This window comes from Mustela erminea, chromosome 12, assembly GCF_009829155.1.
Source record: "Mustela erminea isolate mMusErm1 chromosome 12, mMusErm1.Pri, whole genome shotgun sequence".
Taxonomy (NCBI): Eukaryota; Metazoa; Chordata; class Mammalia; order Carnivora; family Mustelidae; genus Mustela; species Mustela erminea.
This window is the reverse complement of record NC_045625.1, coordinates 53,576,297-53,597,618: the sequence shown is the minus strand read 5'-3', so window position 1 is coordinate 53,597,618 and position 21,322 is coordinate 53,576,297. Positions and strand designations below refer to the sequence as shown.

The 21,322-nt window shown below is 44.1% G+C and overlaps 1 non-coding gene across 1 annotated transcript; it reads right to left on the bottom strand.

Moving 5' to 3' along the window:
- Positions 1 to 10,409: 10,409 nt before the first annotated feature.
- TRNAK-CUU lies at positions 10,410 to 10,482 on the bottom strand. Its single transcript has one exon. It is a non-coding gene; the product is annotated as a tRNA-Lys (tRNA).
- Positions 10,483 to 21,322: the final 10,840 nt, after the last annotated feature.

Here is a 21,322-nt window from a genome sequence, read left to right as displayed (position 1 = left end):
AGCTTTTTTGTAAAAGTCATAAGAGATTTCAAGCACGGTTCTGATCCACCGAAACTTGAAATATTTATGAGTATATAAATACGACGTCTCCTTGGGGCCTGGAACCCAGGCTAAATGTTTCTCTGGAGGCCTTTTCAAATGAGCGTTGTATATTTCTCTCTACACACAGCAAGGTAAGTCAAATAAAAGGGTCATCCTATTCATTCACTGTTGCTGAGTAATAAATTACCACAAGTCTAGAAGCTTAAAACAATGCATACTTCGTACCTCACAGTTTATGTGGGGCAGGGGTCTGAACACAGCTTACCGTGCTCAGGGTCCCACAAACCACAGTCAAGTCACCAGGCACGCTGCATTCACATAGGAAGCCTACACCAGGAAGAATCTACTTCCAAACTCATTGAGGTTGTTGACAGAATTCATTTTCTTGCAACTGTAGGACTGAGGGCCCTAGTTTCCTGCCTGCTGTTGGCTTGAGACTGAGCTCAGCTCCTAGAGGCCACCTATGGTTTACCTGCCCATGGGGTTTCCCAACATGGCCTCTTTCTTCATCAAGCCATCAAGGAGAGTCTCTGGGGCATGTTTTCTTGCCAGGCAGAGTTTTGTATAATATTATGCAGTCACATGAATGACATCCCATCACCTTCACTGTAGTCTACTGATTAGATGCACGTTACAGGCCCTGGCCACACTCAAATAGGGGGGAATTACACAAGACACAGACCCCCAGAGGCCACCTCAGAGCTGTCCACCCCTGCCACAGACAGAAAAAGTCATTGCCTAATTTTCATTTCAGTTTCTCAATTCATTTTCTACAAAAGTTGATCACACCAGTCAGGCAAGATTTTACAGTCTGTTTGTTAGAGGGATAAAACTTAGAGAAGGTGAACAGAAACAGAAAGAACTGGGTTTAATCTCAAAGAAGAGGGCTACTCTGTGTGTGAACTGTGGAAGTGGTGATATCAATGTCCAAAACCAGTTCCTTAAAGCCCCAGAATCCTCCAAGATGGAGGCCATCTGAGGAGGAACCCAATGTGTTTGAGATCCAGGCCTAATTCAGCAATCTTTGGACCTGCTGGTTGGAGACTTAAATAAGGAGATTGGCCCCTGACCATGAGCATATCTGTCTGCCTTGTGGATCAATGGGAAGATAACTCTACCCTCCTTTAAAAATATAAAAGATTACTATTAAGTAACCATCTAGGGCACCTGGGTGACTCAGTGGGTTAAGCCTCTGCCTTTGGCTCAGGTCATGATCTCAGGGTCCTGGGATGGAGCCCCACATCAGGTTCTCTACTCAGTGGGGAGCCTGCTTCCTCCTCTCTCTCTCTGCCTGCCTCTCTGCTTACTTGTGATCTCTGTTTGTCAAATAAATAAATAAATAAATCTTTAAAACAAAAAAAAGAAGAAAAAAACCATCCAATTACTCTCCATCCCTTCTGAGGAGGGAACAAGGGGGAATGGGCTTGAATTTTAGTAAGCAGGCATTTCTATAAGCCTAAGGAAAAAAAACTTTAATAGTAACAATGATTAAGCACTGACCGGGTTATAAAAGGAAGCTATGAAATATCTGTCCCTGAGTTTTTAAAAACTAGGCTCAGGCACCTAACTAACTAGATGGCAGTCCAAACGCCATGGAGGAGATGTCCCAGACCTTTCCCTGGACACATAGTAACAGCTCACAAATAAACACTTAGTAATGTCTTAGCTTGGGATGCTATAAACTAGAGGCGGTGGATTCGATAGAACACATTTATTTCTCATAGTTTTGGAGGCTGGGAAGTCCAAGAGCAAGACACTGGCGGATTCAGTGTCTGCTGAGAGCCTGACTTCTATCTTATCGACGACCACCTTCTCACTGCGTCCTTACAGGGCAGAAGGGCTAGAGGAGCTCTCCTGGGGCTCTCCGGAACTCCACCCTCGGCTCTGCCACCTAAAAACCATCACACTGGGGGGTCAGGGTTCCACACATGAATTTGGGAGTACAGGAACACAAATATTCTGTCCATAACAATTAAACATATTGAGGTTTTTTGTTGTTGTTGACAACCACCCTGATAGCAATAGTTTTCATACGGAGATCCTTTGACCACCTGGGCCAACTTCCTCGGAGCTATTATTTAAAATCCAGGTGCATCCCTGGGTGTAACGAATTAAGATATCTTGAGGCGGGGGCCTCCATTTTTACTTTTTTAACAGGTACCCCAGGAAGTTCGGTGCCCATGAGTCTGCCAGCTCTGATAAATGAAATATAATTCATATCGGAACTTGAATTCTCTCCTCCCCATCTCCTCATCCCCACACCATCCCCTCAACCCTAAGTCTCAAAGGCACAAATATTGCCTCCTCCTCCAAGCTTCTGCAAAGTATCCTGCAGGCCCCGGGCTTCCCTCCCTAAAGATGGTCAAGTGACCAAGCTTACGGACGCAGGCCGTGGAGGCTGCCATGTTGGCTCCCCTGGGAAATTACATAATAGGTCTCTGGCACATATCATGGTTGCTAGAATTACAAATGAACCCCCACCCCCCTCTCTCCAGAAGTCCCATGTACTGCATAAAACCACAACAATATGTCTGTCACTGAGACCCTTGGGTGAAGGGCGGAGGGGCGTGCTTGGGAAAGTGTGTGTGGTTTGCTGCACCGAGGCTCGGGGTGCTCCATCCTGCCTGCTGCGGAGCTGTCGTCTGAACTTGGTGCCTCTGCACACTGTACTTGAATTTTTGCAGGACCCCATTAGGGTCCCCAGGAGACCACGCCTATGAAGTCCAAGAAATCTGAGGAAAATGTGGAGCTTACATGATGGACTAATTTCATTTCAATAAAATTCCCATATTACATTCAATGCGCCTGGCTTTATTAAGTTTTGTCATAAACGCTGGGAACCCTTCCAAATTTAGGCTTGCACAATTATTTTTATTGGTGCGTTAACTAAAAATGGTATATGCATAAGTCAGAGTGTACATTTGACTTCATCTGGGGAGCCAAAATGAGCTTTTGGTTGATTTATAGTCATTTTACTCCTGTAAATGAGATACAGGAAATGGGGCTTAGTGTTTCTGATCACAGCATTCCTAACCCCTCCGCCAGTTCCATCCACCACTCTGCCATGGATCTAATGAATTTAAATTCCAAATGTCTATCGGCAACCCACAAAGTCACCAAACAAAGAAGCTGGCTTATTTTCAGACCCAGAGCCATCCAAACTGGGCAAAAAAAAATAGAGGTTTGTTGCACTAACGTGAGACTGGGGAACTCTCGGTGCTTTGAAAGGTTTTAATTGCTATGGAAAAAATCCTTTCAAAGATTTTTTCCTTAACATGGGCCCCTTGGAAACTTTTCATAGGGGAACTGTAAAATATTTATACAGCTAGCAGCACTGTTAAAAAAAAAAAAAAAAAAAAAAAAAAAGCAAGCAAGAAAGAAACATAGCACTGAATGAAAAGCAGACTTGACTTGAAGCGAGTCCTGCAGATTCGGGGGAGCCGGGGAGGGGAGGTTACTGTGATTTCAAACCCTGGAAAACAGGATTAATCCCTCCCAGCCAGGCCCACAGACCGAGCCAACACGTAGAAGGCATTTAGTTTAAAGCCGCACTGTTGCCATTTTGAAATTCTTAATTTTTGGAGAAGGGGTCACACGTTTCCATTCTGCGCTGAGTCCTGAACATCTTGTGGCTCGCTGGGCCCACGGAACCTCCCAGGGCTGCTGTTTCCAGACGTTTCAGGATGGTTTCCCATCCCTTCTTTTCTGTTGCCTTCTCTTTTGTTCGGTTGTTATTGTTGTTGTTGTTGTTATGTTTGTTGTTGTTTTTCTCCTAGAGAAATCTTCAATTCTGGCCCTCAATTTTGACAATCTTAAGTGCATAAGCTGTCCTTCCTATCCATCAGTTTGGCTGGCATACATTCTGTCCATACAGCTTGATCACCCCAGGGCACGGGAGGCTAACAATCCATCTTCAAATTCTTAGAAAACATGGTGCCGACTTTGTGAATAGACCAAAAAATGGTAGAATTTTGGAGTGAAAAGGAACCGTGGTGATCTCATTTTATAAACCAAATGTAGCCCTGAAGAGAGGAAGGAAACTTCCCCAGGCGACTTTGTTTATTAGTATCAGGTTAGGGTCACAGCAAGCTCCTTCTACGGCAACTGTAAAGAGGGGTTAATGTGGACAACGGCAGTCCGCAACGGTTCCCAAACTCATGCAAACGTGCCAGCTCCTTCAGTATTCTCTCAATCCTTCATTTGGCAATGACATTATTAAAGAAAGGGATGAAAAGATAATCACTTTCTCCACACTAGCTGCTTCTCCCCCACCCCCACCCCACCCCTAGATATTTTCATTTCCTTCCACACACACCTTCTCTTTTACTGATGAAGCTATTTGGGAGTAAAAATAACAGATGGAAGTCCCATGGCCTCTTCCCGGCTCCAGTCTCCCCATCCATGCTGACAACCTGGGAACCTGCAGAAAGGGGCCAGAAGAATCCAGGGGCTCAGAAAACCCACAAAGTGGATAATCACACCAGAGAAATCAAGATTTGCCTACATCATGGAAGCTAAAGCTCTAAGGGGCAGGATAAAACACAGTCCCGAAACTTTCTAACAGGGAAGATGGTTATGAAACAAACATGATTCCTTCAGTCAGAAGGGACCCTCTTGTCTCAAGGCTGACTTAATTGCCATAATTCAATTAACATGCTTCCACTAATTATATAAGCTTCTAGATGACAGTTCAACAGGAGTACCCTGAGAGTAGGCCAATTTTTTTTTCATTTTTAAGTTAATCTTAAATTAATCATAAGTAAATTGCGTTGATTTCTTTTTCACAGCCTGCTCTCAACTGTTTTGTTGCAGAATGCTATCACGCAATTTTAAAACTCTGAGTCTTATGCAAAAAAAAAAAATGGCATTTAGTGCCATGTGAAATAATTGTAGCATTCATAAATATAGAGAAGCAAGTTCCTTCTTTCCTTCCTGACTGCTTTCCTCTTTCTAGATGACAGTTCTTATGAAATGTTAAATGAGATAAATAACAATCCCATCAAATCCCAATAAATGAAAGAACATTTATTTTCCAAATTCTCAGACCTAGAAAGTGTCTGCTACACGTTAAGAGCTCAGTAAGTATTTGTTAAATAATTATCAATACTAGTTATTGGATGAGATGCTTTAGGCATGACGCAAAAAGGCTGAAGAGGTATCAAAGCCTTGGTCCCTGGTTTCAAAAAAGAGTGGAGATATCCTTTCAGGAGATAAAATGTAAACACATGAACATAAGGAGTCATTGGAAAACCATCTGAAATTCAAGATACTGAAGAGAAATGCATACCCTATGGTATAAAAATGGTAAAGCAGATTAGCTCTCCCACTGAGGGAGATAAGAAAATGGGCTTTCAATATATGAGTTACCGTATCTGCATACAAATCAGAGTCGAGGGATGTAAATTACCTGCAGTGAGTCCATGGACAATGGATCCATCACACTTGGCAACATTTCAACAAAGCAAAGGATGCTGCCTTATGATTGGCCAGGTGCTAATTTGCATTGCAGCGTAAACTCATCTTGATATACTTGGAGAATTCACCCCCAATAAAAGTACACATTCTTTGCACCAAGACACACCCAGTTTTTCTACATTTTCATTTTTGCTTGAGTAAAAATCGAGATACGTCAGAATTTTTATAGACATTGAAGACTCCAAAGATAATTCATCACCGAAGAACTAGAATTATTATTTTTATCCTGCCAAGGTCATTCGTCCCGCTTTTCCACCTGGTACTTAATTTTCCTCAGAGCAAATGTTTCTCTTATGCATTTGCTAGAGTGAGAGAAAATTTTTAGAAGTACAGAAAAATTCATATTCCCACAAATATTACCAGATAAAACAGGCAGGTGTCTGCTCAGTTAGTCAGAAAAGCAAAAAAAAAAAAAATTTCAAAATGTAGGAAATTACCGTGCCTGAAAATTTAAGTAGTTACCAGGGGTTAAAATGGCAAAAGAGACCTTGGCCCATGAGGATGATGCTCACCCCCAGCCCTCTTCAGGTCAGCCAGCCTAGAGGAAACTTTGTTGCCCCTTCCCCACACACAAGGCCTCTGATGATTCATTGCTTTTTCTTAGAGAAACTTGAAATGTATTGATTATTAGCGATCATTGAATGCCTGTTCTTTCCAATAGGCCCTAATCTCTCTGAATGTCAACAGAGCCTGTATCTCCTCATCCCTCCATTTCCGGTCTGGCTCAGAGGATGCCTCCTATGAATACTCTTAAGGAGCAAGAAAAAAGAAAGCAAAGCTCCTTCTTCATTCTGCCAAAGTCCTTGTGTATGCTGGAGGTCTTTTTCGATTGCACGTGATAAACATCCAGCTTGAACTGCTTTATAAAGGCAATAAGGCTTATAGGCCAATAGGTTCATAAAACCCAACCTTGGAAACCAGGCCTCGAGGCAATACTCAGTCACCAAGGCAAGACTCAGATCAACTCAGCATAGTCCTGCATCTGCACCTTGGGTGGATGGCTCTGGCTCCAAGGATAGGATCCCCAGATGGCCCAACCTGAGTCGGGCTCCCATCTCTGGGCCTAAAGGGGTGCAGAGTACTGCTTTCCCAGTCCCCACGGTGTAAAGAAACAGGAAGAAGGGTGAGGAGCCCAGTTAGGCACAGAACACAGTGATGCTCACAGACTCTCCTCTTCTCAGCCATTCTGGATTCTCAACCACAGCAAGTCTCAGTATGGGCAGCTTTTATTGTATTTTGTTTGTTTGAGAGCCAAATGAATTCAGGACAGCTCAAATTACCATTCCTACCACTACTGACTCTTTGCTGAGGGACAAGTGTGCCCACAGGCCAATGGCTGCGTTGCAATTTCATTCAGAGTGCTACCAATATAACCGGTTTTGACTGATCGACTTAGAAAATAAAGCATACAAAGTGTTTTTGTTTTGAGGAAATCAGAGCGGCAGCAGTGGTGACAGGGAAAGGGGCAAAAATTCCCCTAGTTTATTTTTAAGGGTGGTTTATTGCTCCTCCACAGGAAAGCACTGAGGGACCAGGGATGGCTGATTCTTCTGGGACTCTGGAATGCCCTCCTGTTCTGCTCTGCGTTTCTCATGTGAAAGCTGCTCTTCTAAATCAATCCTTCTGATGTCAAGATGTGTACGATGGGGCGGGTTTTTTTCTTTGTGAGTTATACTTTCGACCCACACGGGGCTACACGTGAAATATCAATTTTTTCCCCTTTTTCACTTTGCATGTCGAGTTGGGCCTCTTCTCTGTTTATACAAGGCCAGAAGACAAGTTTGAGGAAGGTAAAAGGGTCACTGGGCCCATTATCCTGGCCCTCTACGGTTTTCTCCTGCCATTTCCTCTCATCCATCATTGTCCTCCCTCGAAACTCATCTGTATCCCTTGAGATTCGATTATTTTTCCTAGGTAATGCCCCTTTTAGGGAACCTATTTTAAGATCGTTATGTTCTCTGCAAAGCAGTTTTGCCAGAACTTTCCTGTTGATCCCAATTTTCTGTCTCCTCAGATTCTGTTTTCATTGTTCAGGCCGTGCAGGGAATATTTGCATTCTTTCTGATTGTGGGGAACTGTGCAGTAATCTTACACCATATGTATTTTTATATGGAAAGTCATAAGATCTTTATTTTGCATTCCTTAACCATGAGCCATCATCCATTCCCATCCTTCACAAGGGCAACTGGGGCACCCATGCATCTCGGCTAGAGATTTCCCAGAGAAGCCCAGGAATGTGCTTACCCATCTCTCCCTCTGACATAGAGGCATTCGTACTTGTTTCCTTTCGTTTTGTTTTTTAACTTCGGGATAAACACTTTTAATTTCTACCATCTCCAACTGTCTAACCCCCAAGTACTTCATGCTCGTGACACTGATGTCACAGTGGTTTTAGTTAAAAAGAAGCACCGAGCACCAGAAAATGAAGAAAAGGCCCAGTTAGGAAACAAATAAAATACAGAACCCTTTTGCCCTAACACTTTGCCCTGATCACATAGTGAAAACGGACAGAGGGGTGGAGGCAGAATCTCCTTGGATTCTGGGGACAAAGGATGTCTCAGTATCCTCCATTTCTGGAGCCTACAGAACAGTATTTCCAGAAGATGGGGAAACAAGTGTTCCACGGTCAAAGAAGTTGGTGAAACAGCCCAGCAGAATTCACAGAGCACATTAGGGTAGTAAAGGCCTTGCTGGGTTCACATTAAATAAACCCATTTAACTTTGTTTAATTTAGCATTCTGTGAACTTATTTGAGTTTGAAACACTTGCTATAGTTTACCGAGAGGCTACCTGCAGAACAACATCCCTCAGACTATCCAATTACGAGATAAAGAAATAATAATTCCATTATATTAAAGCTGATATGCTCTTTGTAGATATTGAAGACATGCATTTAATTTCCTTATATCATTGCCTCACTGAATCTCTCAAAGACCTGGGCCATGAAATTTAATTATTCAGAGGCAGAGCCTCAAGAATGGGTTCTTGACATCTTCAGTGAGATAACAGGTTTTGAGGAAGGAAAGAATTTTATTTCTGTAGCTTCAAGCTGACCTATCTGGGGTGGACTTAAGCTTGGGGGACTCAGTAGAGTTTACGTAGGGGACATCTAGGTAGGAAGAGGCAGTGGTAAAGGGAAGCCCATTTCTCCCAGTGCCAGCAGCATGAGAGGGACAATGGAGGGTGAGCTGATCAGCTCTGTTGGTGAAGACAGAAGAGTTGGGTAAACATGGTGTGTTCAGGCCCCGGTTCTTACTTAAGGGATGAGGGTTCAGCCTGTGGTGTGGATAGGCAGAGAACTGCAGTTACTTTCATTGCTCTGCCTTGTTTCTGGATGGCATGGGTAACAACCCCAAAGTGTTCCCAAAGCATTCCCAAGGCCTCCTGAACTATGCCTAAGAAGGAGTCTCACATTTCTATGGCAGTGCACGGCTGAAATAAAGCATTTAGCCTTCTATGCACAGTTTGAGGAGCTAGTTAATCTCTAAATAACTTTCATGTCCCTGCCTTCATCCTGCACCCTATCCCCTCCCCCACTGAAATCTCGATAGGCCAGGTAGAGATTGGTATGGCTTTATGGCTTCTATACCCTTCCCTGTGTTCTGAGGAGGGTTTACGATGGTCTGCTTTGTGGAATTATAAGTGAATTTATGCATGTTTTCTCTTTTAGATTGTAAACCCATGGAGAGTTTTGTTTTGCTTATTGGATCTCCATACTCTATGGTGTGGGCATTTGATTTTTGTTTGCTAACTGATTAAACTGGATATTTTATGATTCCTTAAAAGCAAGAAAAAGAGAAACTTACTTTCCCAATGTTTATAGGGAAATGCATTTCCTGTCCCAGCTGGTTCATCAAGCCTACCAGATGTCGTAGAACTTCTGACCCCCCCTCACCATCCTTCTAGCTAAAGGGATGCCTGGGTGTTTCAGGGAGTGCGCAGGAGGACAATCAGAAATAAGTCCATTTTTATCCTTTTGCTCTGACCACTTTGATATAGGCCCTGTCATGGGAGTCTGCAAGACTCCTGAACTTATGAAACCCTCTGATTGCAAAATGGTGCTGGGTGTTCTATGGACCTCACGGCATTGAAGCCAGACTGAGTCCCAGCAGAAATGGGAGCAAGACTCCCACCTTCCCCTTTATGCTTTTCCCACAAATCCATAAGAGAGAAGTGTAATGACCACTAACCCTGTAAAGATTACTCCTTGATCCCTTTCAGGTCTCAGCACCAAAGGGAGGGATTCTCTCGACTTCCAGCTAGGGGCTCTATGTCTGTGTGCACTCTTATTATTAAACCTGTGACTGTCTTGCTCATAAGTACCATTGCACCTGACATGTGAAATAGTAATAATTACATCAATTGTCATAATAACAATAGTCATAGTGAAATCTTATGTAGTACTTTCTCTGTGCCAGACACTCTTCTTCTTCTTCTTCTTCTTTTTTTTTTTTAAGAATATTTATTTAGGGACACCTGGGTGGCTCAGTTGGTTAGGCGGCTGCCTTCAGCACAGGTCGTGATCCCGGGGTCCTGTGATCGAGTCCCACATTGGGCTCCTTGCTCGGCAGGGAGACTGCTTCTCCCTCTGCCTCTGCCTGCCTCTCTGTCTGCCTGTGCTCACTCCCTCTGACAAATAAATAAATAAAATCTTTAAAAAAAAGAGAAAGAATATTTATTTATTGGACAGAGAGACACCGTGAGGGGGACACAAGCAGGCGGAGTGGGAGAGGGAGAAGCAGGCTTCTTGCTGAGCAGGAAGCCCAATTTGGGGCTCGATCCCAGGACCCTGGGATCATGACCTGAGCTGAAGGCAGACACTTAACAACTGAACCACCCAGGCATCACCCCGCCTCCGCCTTTTTTAAGATTTTGTTTTTAAGAAATCTCTACACCCAACATGGGGCTTGAACCCACAACCTTGAGATCAAGAGTCTCACGCTCCACTGACTGAGCCAGCCAGGTGCCCCTGAACCAGGCACTTTTCTAAGGGCTTTGCTATACTAGCCCATTTATTACTCACAACAACCTTTTGAAATAGGTACTATTATCACCTACATTTTATATATGAATAAACTGAGGCGCAAAGAGGTTCAGTAACTTGCCCAAGGTCACGCAGGAAGTAATTGGTGAAGCTGGAATTTAAATACAGGAATCTCATATGCTTTATCATTAGACTACACCCACAACTCTGCATTGACAACATGGAACCGTACTCAACATTGCTCCTCTGAATAATGGGCTCATTCTTGGAAGCAGGTACGGTCAGACTGGGCTGAGAAGAACTTCGGGGGAGGTGGAGGGTTCCGAGGGGACTCCCAGCATGAAATGGAGCAAGGACCCCAAGTTTATGAACAAGGCAGGGAATTGAGTAGGATATAGGAGTAGAGAAAGGCAATTAAAGAGCTGATGTTTGGGGCGCCTGGGTGGCTCAGTGGGTTAAGCCTCTGCCTTCGGCTCGGGTCATGATCCCAGGGTCCTGGGATGGAGCCTCGCATTGGGCTTTCTGCTCAGCAGGGAGCCTGCTTCCTCCTCTCTCTCTGCCTGCCTCTCTGCCTACTTGTGATCTCTGTCTGTCAAATAAATAAATAAAATCTTTTTTAAAAAAAAAAAAGAGCTGATGTTTGTAGAAGCGGGAGGAGAGGAGGGAGCACCCACTGAAGCTGGGATAAGTGGGAAATTTGACAGAGATATGTCTAATGGAAACTTTTGGATACATTTCCATGTGAAGTGTCCCTAGAGTCCTACACCAGCTGTTCTAGAAAACCTTCAGTAAAGCTCTATATGGTTTTTAAATGAGGCTTCTCGTAAGCCACCTTACAAAGACTGGGCTACTCAGAACTCCAGAAGTGATCTACGGTTTACGAGTAGTTTGTGGGGTGCGGTGCAAGTTCAACTTCAACCCTAGCTTTGGGTCTTTTGTGGGGAAAATGAGGAGATGTGTCTGTGGCTGGAGCCTGACACCATGTACCCAGGATTTCTGATCAAGCTCTCTCCTGTTCTGGAGTTTGGGGTAAAGCAAAAGACTGCACAAGAGAAAGAAGGAAGGAGAGGATGAGATGGTGAGGAAATAGGAGTAAGAGAAAGTGAGAGAGGATGTAGGAAAGCCCGTTCCTTTGATTTGTATGGTGTGACTTCTGAAATTGCTCCAGCCTCTACATAAATCTAGGGGATTTATGTGGCTTCATTCATCACACTTGCTTTTGAAATGGAATTTTCTGCCTTGGAGCCTTTGAACGTTGACATCCAAATACAATATATTCTTTTAAAATCACCTCTGGATAAAGACAACACTGTTGAGGTAATTCCCCCAGATTGTAGGTGGAGTCTGTTTGGTCCTCAGATCTTAATGATAATATGCTGAAAATAGGACCTCTCTTCAGAGAACAGAAGAGTTCTGGTATGATTAGAATCCCAGTTGCAGACACCCTGAGCCAGGAACCCAGGGAGGAAAAAAAAGCAAGCAAGCAAGCAAGCAAGAAAGAAAGAAAGAAAAAAGGAAGGAAGGAAGAGAGTGGAGGAAAAGAAAAAAAAAAAAAAAAAAGCCCCATGGTCCTTGATGAACAATGAGCAGTGCCATCTAGTGGCGATTCATGTTCACCGTGGAGTGGGCTTGACCATGACCCTACTTTAGCTCTTTGCTCATTACCAAATGGTCTGAGAAACGTGTATTGGCCTTACTGGTGGCGACAGGACCTGAAACCAAATGGCAGAGCCTAAGTGAAGACACAAATGTGTCAGAGCTACTGCCAATCCGAGGCTGAATCTGAAGCATGTTTTTCTTTTGGTTTTGGGGGTGGGGGGAGGGGGTTGTTGCAGTTGTTGACTTTTGAATTCTGGGAAGTCTCCACCAACAACGGAGAACAAAGATTGTATTCGCAAGAAGGAACAGAATCATCGGGATTCACACTCCAGACACATCACCTTATCTAACCCTCATAATCTCCCTGTTTTGCTAATGAACCAAGGCACGGAGAGTTCAAGTCCAAATTCAAGCTGTCAGAAGTAGCTGAGGGATGGAATTTGAATCGAGGTCTGTTTAGAAAAGCTTTCTCTCTGATTTAGCTTTTGTGGATGTTTTCCTCGGCCAGTTACTTCCCAGAAAGCCCACATTTCCAGGCCCTGCCACAGCTCCTCAGCCTTTTAGGGTGATGTGACTGAGATGCTAACATGTCACAGCAGAGAGGGCCAAAGGAAGGACTGTCAGTCAGCTCATGCTCCCTATGAGCTGAGCTAGAAGAGAAGTGAATGCCCACTCATCATCTCTCAATGCTCAGATCCTTGAGTGAAGTTACAACTGCTGGCAGAGAAGTGCTCTTTCAGCAAAGTCACCACGAGCAGCCACACTTGGGGACACTACTGATCCGATGGGCTGGGCCTCAAGACCTCCCACCTACCCCCACAATGGTGCAGGCAGCAACAATTCCCACCATTCTTCCTGCTCAGTGCTGCTCCCTGCCAGGGAGTTCTATCCATCCTGACTTGGTTCTAATAAATCATGTCCTGTGCGCAAGTGTAGTTTTATTGCACAAAAACAATCTGTGCTCTTTATAATTAGGGAAGAGACAGATGTTGATTTTTTAAATAATATTCATCTTGTTACTAATTCACCTTAGGCTGTTCAAGACTTGAACAGAAAAATTTTTGTTAATTTCTCCTTTTTCTGAAAGCTCACTGAAGTGTAGACACAGAAATGTTGGAATATAAACTCTTCAATTTGGTAGCTTAACAGTGGAGATGAGAAAGAGAGCTCTGCCTTACTATATTGTAGAGAGGTAAAAAGAGGCCTTTAGCTAAAGCCATAAGCTTCTGGTGATAAAGCAAGCAAAGTAGTTCTGAATTTTTAATTTAGCTACTCAATTACAGGTATAGCTACAGCTATTTTATTTTATAAAAGATTTTATTTATTTAATTGAGAGAGAGAAAAGGAGAGAAAGAGAGAGGAAAGCACAAGCAGGGGGAAGGGCAAGGGAGAAGCAGGCTTCTTACTGAGCAGAGAGCCCAACTCGGGGCTCGATCCCAGAACCCTGGGATCATGACCTGAGCCAAAGGCAGATGCTTAACCACCTGGGCCACCCAGCCCTCTCTACCTCTTGCTATGTTCATTGACTTCCAAGATGAGAAGAAAAAGGTTTTCCCAATTTTCAATGAGTACATGATCTTACAGTTTGTAGACACAAATCTAGGGGGTAACAATGTCATTGATTGGTGAAAACTATTGCCATTGAAGCCGCACCATCAAAACAAGAATTCTGTTAGTATTCCGATGTTTCATCATTAATGGTAAAAAGACTGTTAAGGAATCCAGTTGTGAGTGGTTTATCTTCACCCTGAAATGCTTTATAGCTGACATGGTGGAGAGACAACTTTTGAAGGTTATTATCAGAGACACCTGATTTTCATCAGCACCTACTGGCTTTGGTATCGAATGTAGACAATGTGAGTATGGAAACAAGAGTGGGGTCTGTTTAGATATTTGTAAGACACTTTTAAAAAAGGAGATTCTGTCTCAGAGTTATTGTAATTAAACATCAGAATTAATTTCCTCTGACAATTCAGGCTTTCACATTTCTGAAAACCAACTTGATATAGAGTTGGTTTTAGAATGAAAGCCCCAAATATTTTAACGTCAGCAAGAAAAACAGATAGGAAACCCAATGTCAACAAATCTTTTGTTGATGAAAACAACCATTGATTTTTATGATCCATGCTCATGGTAACCATGTGAAGAGGGAGTGAACCAAGATGGCAAACTTGGATAGGATATGGTCACTCAGTGGACCTGATTTTTCTATTTCTGGTTCAGCGTCTACTGTGTCACTTTTTTAAACTTCTGAAACCCATGGTAAAGAGCCCTTTCCCTAAGGGAAAGTCTCATTCTGGAGTTTCTACCACTGGAGGCCAGATGGAGGATGAGGGCACCATGCAGCCTTGGAATAGTAAGTAAGAACAAGTACTATTTGCTGCATCCTACCTAGGTGTCAACATTGCCTTCCTATTATGAGTCTCCTTACTGGTTTTTGCTTATTAATTTATTTAGGTACATTATCCTTTGAATTCTTGCATTAACATCCCCTGCTTTTTTTTTTTTTAATTTTTAAAAATTTTTTTTAAATTCTGAGAGGTCAGACAATTTGCCCAATTCAGGTGAATTTCTACTGGCAGAGTCAGATGAGTTTGCACTCTTGCACTTGGCCAAGCCGGGTGAAGACTCCTCCAGAGCAAGTAGTCCCCTTTCTGGCAGAGACAGAAGAAAGAGAACATCAAGTGTTCCATTCGGCTGTCTTCTTAGAAACAGTGTTAGTGCTAGCCAGCAGGTGCTCTGACTGTATCCCTAAGCTCCAAGTTGAGTCCAGACTAATTATCAGATTCTGACCACCAGGGCTGCTTTCTGTTTTTCACAAGACAGGGAGGAGGTTAACAGTCTAGGAATGGAACACGTGGGTTTGTGGAAGTAGACAGCCACCAAATGGTGTACTCCAGTAATGCAATGGTAAGACTGCTCAGGGAGATCAGTGAAGTGGCTCCAGGGCCTCCAATTCTCTAGCTTCGGGACTGATCTCAAGAGGAGGGAAGGGCTCTCTGCGAGATGTGACTCCACTCTCAAGGATGAGCTGATTGCTCATCAGCTCCATCTGGACATCTGACCCAGACCAAGCCAATCAAATCCTTCCCTAGGATTTTTTGACTAGTAACCAAGAGGGGTCCGGTAGGTAACAGTGCTATAAGACATAGAAAGCAGGGATTGTTGCTGGCTGCCATGTTTCCAGCCAACTAAGAGTTAGCCTGAGAAAATAAAGGCAACATTCAGAAAGAAGTGTGGGATGAGATGGAGTATATCCTGGTCATCTTTAAAAACACGATGCCAGCTACATCTGAAGCCCCCTTGGACCCTGGGTACAGCTCTCTCTTTAAACCAGCACATGTTGTATTTCTGTCACTTGCAACCACAGAGCTCTGATGGACACAATCTCCTTCCTCAAAGGATGCCATTCTCAGTATCCTTGTAAAAGATAAAGAACCTTGGATGAGCTTATTCTAGAAGCTGTTTTTGACTAAAGAACAGTTGCCATTCGGCTGTCTTCTTAGAAACAGTGTTAGTGCTAGCCAGCCAAGAAGGCCCTGCAGGCTTGAGACAGAGCCCAGGCAAGGCCCGTTGGAGAAGGGGAGGCCAAATTTTTGAGGAATTTGGGGAGGGGGGGGAGATTAGGGAATAAGTTATAGGAAGATGAGCCCTCAGAGTAGAAAATGAGTCTTGGAGGACACAAAAAACCACATCTTTTTCCCTGCATGATATTCTGAGGCTGATCTTTTGAACACACAATGAGACCAAAATTGTTCCTTTTGGGGGGGGAGTGATATTTATTACAATTTTGTGGAATATCATTTGTAACGATTCACTGATTCTGAAAGAGCTTAATAGATTTTGTGTCTCCCCCTGACACATATTTTTATTTGAATTTCTTTTTTTTTTTTTTTTTAGTATTACAGAAATAAGAAACATGAGTTTTTGCTAGGCCATCCATGAAACAAGGACAATATGCATTAAAAAGCGACTTCGAGTGATCCCTTATTTAAAACATGGTGGGCTATAATTTTAGAGCAGTAAACCTCATTATAACATTTGACATTTTCAGGCTGTATTGTTCATGTTTTTAAGTCCTGGAGAAAGGCCCATTAAAGCCGTGTTACTCACATTAATTCAACATTTAGCCATTTATAACACAAACCCCAGTCTTTTGGAAAATGTCATTAAAAAAGTTTCGCCATATATGGACATTATTTACTGCTCGATCCCCATTGTCTCCTTACAACGTGCCCTTTATCAGACCCAAATGCCCACTTCGGAGAATTTCGTTGTGAGCCACAACCGGCTTCTTACATTACCCAATGATGCAGGGAAGTTAAATTACAGCCAGTTCATATCATAGAAACAAAATGTTTCCTGCAATTACAGATAAGGGACAGTTCATTTTCTCTCTGTCATCCTGAAAAAAAAACCCTCCTAACAACAATTCATGCCTGGTTAAACAGGATTTCCACATCTACTGCTGACATCTTTCCAAATAATTCAGGCTTGTTATTACTGTAGAGCCTGGCAAGGCTCAAAAGCAAGCCGACTTGACGAGTCTGCTCAAAGCAGGGCTTAAGTAGTTGTAATTAATAATAATTACATGCCCACTACACTCCAGTTTTATCATATTATCCGTCAATGCAAATAAAAAAACCCACACACAACATGCTTCCAACAGGATTAGTGCATTAATAAAGCCACTCCACCTATGCCATCCCTCTAAAGTTTAAAATATTTGCAGTGGTTTCTGTTTTCTTGATTTTCACCGCTCTACCTCTGGTTGCACAATGTTGGTTGGCTACAGGACGACTCGGGGTCGGTGCTGATCTCTCCACAAAGCCTTCTCCCCTCCTGCCAGGACCCGGATTCGAGCTGAGGTTGCTGTGACCACAAAGCCGAGTACCAACCACTATAAGATGGGGCGCGCGACAGACTGGAGAGCTGGGCGCTCTGCTTCCTTTAGGAGCTATTTCAGTATTAAAATTTGTGGAAACACTGCCCTCTATTGCCTGAATACGTACATTTTCTTAACACTGGCAAAGAGGAGCAGCATCTCAGCCCTCTCTCTGAGTTAGAGGAACAATAACAAAGTGTCAGGACATGAAACCAACATTGGGCAGATTGTAGGAGGGGAGATGCATGGTCCTGTTCAGAATAACAGGACCAAGGGGAGCTAGTCTGTTGACTCATGCTTCCCACTTTTAAGCAATAATGAATAGACATTTCTTGCCCCCAACTGCCACCACTAGTTACGTTGCACTGGATGGCAGATGAGTGTGAGCCCCTTTTGTGGTTTCTCTACCAACAACTGAATTGCTGTGTGCCGGAGAGGAGTGGGGGATCCACAGCCATAAAAATAATAGGGCAACAACAAAATGGTCTGAGGACTGGGGACAGTCAGAAAGACTTGGTTTTCCTAGGAGAGAGGAAGCTGGGCGGACCGTACCCTGACTGATCAATGTCAGACTCGTTGATCCTCCAAAGCTGATTTTCCCCCTGGTTTTAAAAGCCCTACAGGTTTTAAAGCCACAATAATTTGAAGAGAAAAAAAGAATCCTCCCAATCAAATTGGTAACCCACCACGCAAAGAAACTGGAGGATTTCACGCTGAAGAAGTTTATCAAGGGGGAAATTTTAAATAAGTTCTTTTGTTATAAAAATTAAAAAGGGGTCTGCACAAGACATTGCGAGGGCTGAAAACCTTAAAGGAAAACACACAGAAAAACTTATTGCTTAAAAAAAAAAAATACTTATTTATTTTAGGCAGAGAGAGACAGAGGGCGGGGAGGGGCAGAGAGAGACTCTTCAGCAGACTCCCAGTTGAGTACAGGCCGCGACCTGGGGCTCAATCTCACCACGCTGAGATCATGACCTGAGCCCAAATCAAGAATTGGTCGTCCAACTGACTAAGCCACGGAGGCACTCCCAGAGAAACCTATTTCTAATTGATGGATTGTTATCAGGGCATCGAAGCCCCCTAAACAGAGAGGACCTGGTGCAGCTGGGGCTAGCTGGCACGGTGCATGGGGTGACCAGAACCTAAGCCCTCTGTTGACGGGGTGCTATCATCCTGTGTTTCTGGAAGGAGGGTATTTCTGAAGATGAAAGCCTGAGACACAAATGGGCACTTACTAACCCTCCCCTCTGGTCATGTAGACCTCTTCTGTCTTCAAATTCTCCCAAATCCGTTTTCCTTCTGCGGTCAGGGAGAGGAATACGGCCCCAGGTTCCTGAGCTCTAGACATTCTGCCTAGGGCCTGGGGCCGAGTGCTCTCTGGCGGGGACAGGAGCGCCGCTCGGGGGACCGGTAAGCCGCTGCTCCTGGCAAGGGGGCCACGCAAGCCTCCTGGTTGGCAAAAAGCAGCCTGTGTTCCAGGCATGGACCAGGTGAACAAGAAGGGAAATATTGTTCAAGAAATCAACTCGCAGAGGACTAGCTGGAAAGCGGACTGTCAAGATTCTAACTGTGGCTCCGTCTCTTGCTAACCAGGGGACCTTAGGCTGCGTGTTTCACCCCCACGCCTCGACGGTCTCATCTGTAAAGGGGGCAGAATAACCTCACCTACTTCACAGGACTGTTATGACGATTACATAGTTTATGACACGGCGAAACCCTTAAAATCAGGCTGTACGCACTCCAGAAATATTCCTTATAGGATTATTTAAATAAACATCTTTTCAAAGGACATTCTTTAACCTGCATGTATTTAAAATACACAATATCCCATTCCGTAAACCAAGGGCACTGGAAAATAAAATGTGGACGTGAAACAATCAGAATGAAATTCTGGCCGGATACCCTGAGCTCCGAGCCCAAGTTCGGCGCCGTGTGAAAAAGGAAAGTGAGGCACGGAGCAGAGCGGGTGACGACGCCGCGGCCTCTCACCGAGGCTTCTCGTCACCTAAATGACTGGAGAGATTTGACAAAGGGAACAACCTTCTCTTCTAGACCCAAGGCTATGAAGTGCCCTCGTCATTATTCTGCTTCTCCTGCCCGCCTCCCCCAATTACCCCCCCACACTGGACCCACCAGGCTAGGTTATGCTGTGAGACAACACCCGCATCTTAGTGGCTTCCGTTGGAAAGGTTTCGCCCTTACTTGTATTCTGTTCACTGGAGGACCCTGCTCGTGTCTCCTCACTCAGGCACCGAGGTGGAGGGAACAGCCCCTACCGGGAACATTGCTGACCGCTTTGCAAATGGCAACCAGGAACTAAAAGCACTTCTCGCAGCTCATTGGCTAGGACTGGTCACGTGGCTCCACCCACCCTGCCACAGAAGCGCCGGAGCGTGCCGGGACTTCTGGTTTAGTTGACCATGACAGTCATCTTGTAGACAGACTCTGAAATGTTTAGGCCTGTTTTTTTTTTTTTTTTTTTTTTTTGTTGTTGTTGTTGTTAAGATTTTATTTATTTGAGATAGAGAGAACGAGCAAGGAGGGGGGCAGAGGGAGACAGAGAGGGAAACAGACTCCCTGCTGAGCAGGGGTTCCCAAGGTAGGGCTCGAACCCAGGACCCTGAGATCATGACCCAAGCTGAAAGCAGATGCTTAACTGACTAAGCCTCCAATGTGCCCCTGTTTGTGCCTATTAAAGTGAAATGGGCTTTTGAACAACTACCAGGCTGTTCCCCCACCCATTCTCTGTCTTTCTGGGGATATAGTTCTTCTACCAATACCTACAACTCACTTCAAAGGGGGAAAACTGATGAAATCAAAACATGGTTTCAGGGGCGCCTGGGTGGCTCAGTCGTTAAGCCTCTGCCTTCAGCTCAGGTCATGATCCCAGTGTTCAGGGATCAAGCTCCACATCGGGCTCCCTGCTCAGCAAGAAGCCTGCTTCCTTCTCTCCCACTCCCCCTGCTTGGATTCCCTCTCTCTGTCAAATAAATAAGTAAATTCCTAAAAAAAAAAAACAAAACAAAAAAACCCATGGCTTCTGATGGCATTTATAGCTTTTTTGCAATCTACCACCTGATCATTATTTTTCTTCTGACTTTACTGTATCAACACCAATGTTATCGCTTTCCCGCTAAAGTATCATTCACAAATACTCATTGGAGATCTTCTCTAGGACACTCATTGTTCTGGATCTTTAGGATTCAACACAGAACAAGAGAGATATGTACCCTAATTTCATGTAATTTATAGTCTACTGAGAGAGACAGATGAGTAACATGAATAAACAGAATATTTAAGTTGGTATCATGGAAAGGAATACATATATACTGATATTGCTTAAAGATTTCAAATTAGGTTGAAGTACTGAAAGGCAGGGAAGGCATGTGTATGGGGGAGGGGGAGAGAGAGAAGCAGTCTGCTTGGTCTGGATTCAAGTCCGTTCTCCAACCCTTCTACCTGTGTGACCTTGGGCTGGTCACTAGACCTCTCTGGGTCTCCATTTTCTCATCTGTGAGGTTTGGGAAAGTGGACTAGATAAGCGCCCAGATTCCTCACATCTCTGATGTTTGTCATTAATTCAATTTAGAGCAATAAATGCACAAACAAGAGCCAAACGTAACAATTTTCAAGGAAGAAAAACCCAATCACAACAAGTGAGTCCCATGGCTATTGTAGCTGTCCTTGATGTTTTCTAAGTTCACAGAAGTTGTCACCTTCTAAATAGTGTCAGCTTTATTTCCCTGCTGATGGCAACAAATTTGGAATACGCTGGGGCTGGTCTCTTGATTTAAGTTGGGTGTAAAAAAGAATTTCTCGCTTGTGAGGGAGGATTTAGCCACAGAATTTCTTTTCAAAGAAGACTCTGAGCTTCTCTTTTCAAGAAGTCTTTAAAAATAAGATCGCTGCTTTCCAACATCCACTTGTTAGAAGTAAGGGGCAACAGCCTTCGTGTCTCTCCTTTGGCTGCCTGACTGTGAGATTGGCCTTCTGATAGAGTCATGACTTGCCTTGATTTTTCATGGTGGATTCTAATAGGAGAGCAGAGGCTGACAAGAGGGCCCCGAGAGTGATGGAGACCCCCACCGCCCCAGCTGAGTCCTGCTCCCTGTGTCGCCACTCCTACCTCTTTTCCCAGACCAAGCTCTGTGTTCTCCTCCTCATCCCTCTCCTCCGCTTGCCTCCTGCCTCAGTGGGGGTAGGGAAATGACAGTCAGATCCATCACTGGGCTGGAGGCCAAGAGCGGCAATCCGCTGGGTTGGGGCTGGCCCAGTGCCCAGTTTTCAGACAAAGACAGGTTGGGAACCCCCCCTGCAAAGACAGCTCGCTCCTC